Source organism: Oncorhynchus keta, chromosome 19, assembly GCF_023373465.1.
Source record: "Oncorhynchus keta strain PuntledgeMale-10-30-2019 chromosome 19, Oket_V2, whole genome shotgun sequence".
NCBI classification, from domain to species: Eukaryota; Metazoa; Chordata; class Actinopteri; order Salmoniformes; family Salmonidae; genus Oncorhynchus; species Oncorhynchus keta.
In genome coordinates, this window is record NC_068439.1 from 35476614 (window position 1) to 35482613 (window position 6000).

Below are 6000 nucleotides of genomic sequence, written 5' to 3' on the forward strand. Positions count from 1 at the left end.
TTTTATTTTTAAGATTGACATTTTCCCATTCACCATAATGAGGGATCCTGTATTCTGAAAACAATGCCTGCAGTACCGCGGTCAGCTTTGAACTTCTTGGCTCAAATGAGAGGGGGCAATCGTCCTCCCCTGTCTTCTTCTTTGTAATCTAAAAGGCTAAACTGATCCTAAATTGGTACTCACTGTTTGTCTCTTTAGTCCTGACTCCTTTGTCCCTTCATCCTCTATAGCTGCTGCAGAGCTTTAAGATCATGGAGTACAGCCTGTAAATGCTACACAAAGCCTATGGTATTTCACACATTTTCCCTGGTGTACTCCTCCATCCCCACTTAACTGTTTCTCTGACCCCTGCATATTGTCCCTCTGCTCTTCCTGTAGCTGCTGCAGAGCTTTGAGATCATGGACTACAGCCTGCTGGTGGGGATCCACAACCTGGAGCAGGCAGGTGGCTCGGGAGCTGGCTGGAGAGGAGGCAGGGGGGCAGCACACCAGAGGGGCCAGAGTTCCTTCTACTCCACCACCATTGATACCATCCAGGAAGAGGCAAACGGCCCTGGGTGCACTGGACACTGAGGACCAGTAAGTATCCACTTTGCAGTCCGCACACTTCTCAGTCCAGCTAGTTTGTTCAGTTGTTTGAATATTTAGTGTAGTAGAATTTTAAAGCTGATCTGTCCAGTTGAGGAAAATGTGTGTTGGTCCATAATATAGGAGGTTGTACCTGTATGTTTTTGCAGCATGGGGGGTATCCCGACATGGAAGTCCAAGGGGGAGAGGATGCTAGTCTATATCGGCATAATCGACATTCTGCAGTCCTACAGGTAACCACTGCTCTGATTGTACATGAAGGTCTATTGGAAGTTTTGTCTTTGTTTGTGTGTCTGATGGGGTATGCTATGTGAAACTGTAAATACATTACTGTTGGTCCATGGTAACCCATGTCCTGTGTTTTTACTCAAGTTTGCGAAGAAGAACGATCACTCGTGGAAAGCTCTGGTCAACAACGGGGTAAGACATCAGACAACTATGGGGACCTCCTTTATAATGGTATTACACCATACCCAAACCGGCCATGCACGTGCCTGAGCCATTGTGCGCAAATTGATTTTGTCCCCCCACAACAAACGCTATCACGACACGCAGGTTAAAATACAAACTCTGAACCAATTATATTAATTTGGGGACAAAAAGCATTGAACATTTAGGGCAATTTAGCTAGCTAGCTTGCTGTTACTAGCTAATTTGTCTTGGGATATAAACGTTGATTTATTATTTTACCTAAAATGCACAAGGTCCTCTATTCCGACAATTAATCCACATGTCAACCGAATTGTTTCTAGTCATCTCTCCTCCTTCCAGGCTTTTTCTTTTTTGGACTTTATATGGCGATTGGCATCTAACTTTCATAGTTACCACGACGACCGACCAAACTTCAATCACCCATCTGGGTATAACCAATGAGGAGATGGCACGTGGGTATTTGCTTTTATAAACCAATGAGGAGATGGGAGACGCAGGACTTGCAGCGCGATCTGTGTCACAGATAGAACTGACTTCTATTTTAGCCCTTGGCAACGTAGACGCTCGTTGACGCACGCGAGCAGTGTGGGTGCAATAATTGAATCAAATAGATTTCTAAATTTATTTTGCAACGCCCCGAGTACGCGACACGAGCTGTGAAGTCAGGGTGTTACACTTTACACTACACTAAAGTGTGTACTCCCCCTCATGTATTTAAAAGGAATGGACTGGTGTGAGGAATATGGTGGGAAACTCCTTCCAGCCATGCCTGCACCAATCCAAAGCTTTTAAATGCATAAGGGGGAGTGAACGAGTGCACACTTCAGGAAAAAGGAAGAGAATGGGAACATAGCCAGAGTAGAAGTCATCTCACCCCTCCCTTCTTATTCATACACTTAGAAAAAAAGTGCTATATAGAACCTAAAAGGTTGCTTTGGCTGTCCCCATAGGAGAACCCTTTGAAAAACCCTTTTTGGTTCCATGTAAAACCCTTTCCACCGAGGGTTCTACATGGAACCCAAAAGGGTTCTATCTGGAACCAAAAAAGGTTATCCTATGTGGACAGCCAAAGAACCCTTTTGGAGCCCTTTTGTCTAAGAGTGTATGGTGGATGTCTTTTTCTATTATATATTTGTCGTTCCATGATGATAGTTTGTGTTTTCTACTGTTGTCTAGCTTTACATGCCAAACTAATGTCCCAAGCTAATCTCCCTCTCCCTGTCCAATGAAGATGCCCCTGTTGAAGAAGAGCCGAGTAGGGACACAGGGGTTCCTACGGAGGGCCAGTACAGCCGGCTCCAGAACCTCTTCGTTCCCCCAGCCAAGAAGCAGCAGCAACCTAGAAGTTCCACACAGCACAGAGACCGTGACAGAGGGAGACAGCATTTGAGGGAGGGAGACAGAGAGGGGGAGAGGCCCAATGAGAGGATTGCATTAAATATTCTGCAAAAGCATGCATGCTTATGATTGGACAAAGTCAAAACTTGAAATTATAGAATCCAGGCAAAATGAGGCAAATTAGCTGAGAGGTGTATAGATAATCTTTGACTAACAAATTAACAAGAAATTACCAAAAAGCAAGGTAAGTAACAGCTACCAGACTGAATTACATCTAGTTCAAAATAATGTCTCTATTAATAACAGTAGTCTTTTTTCAGACACGATGAACACCAGAGGCAGCGGACAACGCCAAAAAGATGACCAGCCTGTTGCTAGGTAAATTGCTGTAGAATTAATTGAAGCCTATATGTTCAAAATCAAATAACTTTATTCTCAGTTTAATGAGTAATAGAAGAGGGGAAGCCAGATAATGAGAATCAGAGCTGCAGAGCTGCAATAGAATGTTGTGGTGTCATGTAAATATATCATAATGCAGAAGCCACAATGTACCAACTCTTATCAATAAATGATGGCTCTGATGGGAACTAATTTCATTAATGACTTTAAGATGATACTTTGATGGCCAGAGAATGTAGCTAGGTGACAAAAAAATGTTTTAACAAGAGTATGATGTCTCATTGAATGTTCTTTTTTTGGGAGTTGCTGCAGGGAATATAAAGAATATTAGTAATTACATTGCCTATTAGCCAATGGTACATTATAGTTACTGCTGTATTCAGCATGGTCAATATGATGAATGGGAAATGACTTTGAAGTTGTGATCCAACCTGCAATTAAAACATGAGCATCGTTTGAAAGGATCTTTTTTTTTTTTAAACTATTTTGATTGCACATTTAACAATAGAATCTGTTTATATTGATGCTAGTGTGTCAAAATGTAGGCAAGACATGAAACATAACTAGGATTTTGCAGTTCATTCAAACCCCCTTTAAGTGGGGGGTGGCCATTAAAAATTAAAATATCCCAGTAGACAAGTTGTGGTTATGCAATGCATGGGGAGCCTACAATAACCTCACTTCCATTTGATTAGAGAGAGAGAAGCAGTCTGTCTGGTGGGCGGGAGTCCTGACTTAAAATGTGTATCACAGCTGATCCAAAGCTGAGAGCTGAGCTACAGGCAGAAGACAAGAACAAAGTGCTGCTGTACACCATAACCAGCTTGAAGGAAGACAGACAAGGTCTTCCTCTAAAGCCAGCTGGCTTCCCCAAGAGGTACATCATCTTGTAATTAACTTTTACATTTAAATTACAATTGAGAATCAGTCTGTCCTAAGATTAAAAGGTGGACTGTATTGTTATGAGTATGATGATTTCAAACGATACATTACTTATTTCATTTGCTGCTTTAAATAGTTAGTCTGTGTGTGTGTGTGTGTGTGTGTGTAAGGTCCGACCAGCAGTAGGCTACATGCTCGAATCAGGTGGAGACTCCAGCAGCGAGGGGGAATCAACCAGGGGACTGCTGCAGGGACTTGTCCTCATCAACTTCCTCTGTCTCTGTGGAGGAAAATCCATCAAAGAAGAAGACAGAGCTCTGAGGGTGAGCGGAGAAGAAGTAAGTTATATGTTTTGTTTAAAAATGTTGTTTTCACAAACTACCCAATTGTACTACCTTGCAATTGATCCCATCCTACAGTAAAATAAGGTTGTTTTGTTATCAACTGGAAAAGTACACACTCATGTTTTGTTTTGTTCTGTGTTTTCTACATTATTGTGAAAACAGTGAATGGTGTTATGCAGAGGTTCAACCATATCTGTAGGAAGTAGGGGTGCTGAAGGTGTTGCAGCACCCTCTGATAAATGTACATACATTTGACACAATTATACAATTACTCCTGTCTTGCATAGTTGAGAAAGCCGCGATTTGGGAAGTTTTATGCGTTGCGGCCATTGAAATAGAATCCATAGAAGGGTGTTGGAACCTCGAACACTGGCAATTTGACTGGTAAACGTATGGTACACTCAAGATGGCTGCAACTCCTGACTTGAATGGGCACGGACGATCTATGGATTCTATTTCTATGGTTGAAAATGAAATTGCGGTAAAAACGTAGATTTTGGAAAGCAAAGGCCTATTTCTGAAAAGAGAATACTAAGCTAATCTGTCTTTAGGAGCTACCACATGTTTTCCCAACAACTCCAAATAAAATGTCAGACTTGATTTGCCCCCTCAAGAAATGTATCAACCCCTACACAAATGTCCTTGAATACGTATTTATTTGGATAGTGAAGCTAAAACTTTTAGTTTGGCTCTATACGCCAGTATTTTGAATATGAGATCAAATGTGAGAGGACTTTTAAATGAGGTGACAGTCGAGAATGTCACCTTTTATTTGAGGGTTTTTTCATATATATCCGTTTAGAAATTAATGCACTTTGTGTACTGTATCTAGTCCCCTCATTTGAAGGTGTCATAACTATTTGGACACATTTACTTATAGTGTATTCAATTTAGTAAAAAGTTTAGTGTTTGGTTCCATATTCCTAGCATGCAATGACTACATCAAGCTTGTGACTCTACTAATTTGTTGGGTGCCATTGCAGTTTGCTTTGGGTGTGTTTCGGATTGTGTTGTGCTCAATAAAAATGTATGGCAAATAATGTATTGTGTCATTTTGGAGTAACTTCTATTGTAAATAAGAATATAATATATTTCTGAACATTTCTACATTCATGTGGATGCTACCATGATTACAAATAATCATGAATTTATCGTGAATAATGATTGGTGAGAAAGCGAAAGATGCACAAAGATCACGCCCCCAAACATGCTGCCCCAAAACATGCTAACTTCTCACCAGGTTAGGACAGTTGTGTAAACTTCAAACCACCTTTCAAGACACAAATGTCAAGATACAACTTTAAATTTAACAGCATGACAGTAATAGTAGTACATGCTATATTGCATACATATTGAGTATACAAAACATTAAGAACACCTACTCTCACCTACTGACCAGGTGAATCCCGCAGAAAGCTATGATCCCTTTCTCATGTCACTTGATATATCCACTTCAATCATTGTAGATAAAGGGGAGGAGACAGGTGAAAGAATGATTTTTAAGCCTTGAGACAACTGAGACATGGAATGTGTATGTGTGCCATTCAGAGGGTGAATGGGCAAGACAAAATATTTAATGGGGTATAGTAGTAGGTGCTAAGAAGTGTCAAGAACTGCAATGGTGCCTGGTTTTTCACACTCAACAGTTTCCTGTGTGTATCAAGAATAGTCCACCACCCAAAGGAAGTCCAGCCAACTGTGGGAAGCATTGGAGTCAACATGGACCAGCATTCCTGTGGAACGCTTTCGACACCTTGTGGAGTCCATGCCACAATGAATTGAGGCTGTTCTGAGTGCGGGACTGAGCTTTGTGCTGAGCGGGACTATCATTTGTTTTTGACCCAACACACCTCCAGGCTGTGTAAGGGCTATTTTACCAAGAAGGAGAGTGATGGAGTGCTGCATCAGATGACCTGGCCTCCACAATCACCCGACCTCAACCCAATTGAGATGGTTTGGGATGAGTTGGACCACAGATTGAAGGAAAAGCAGCCAACAAGTGCTCGGCATATGTGGA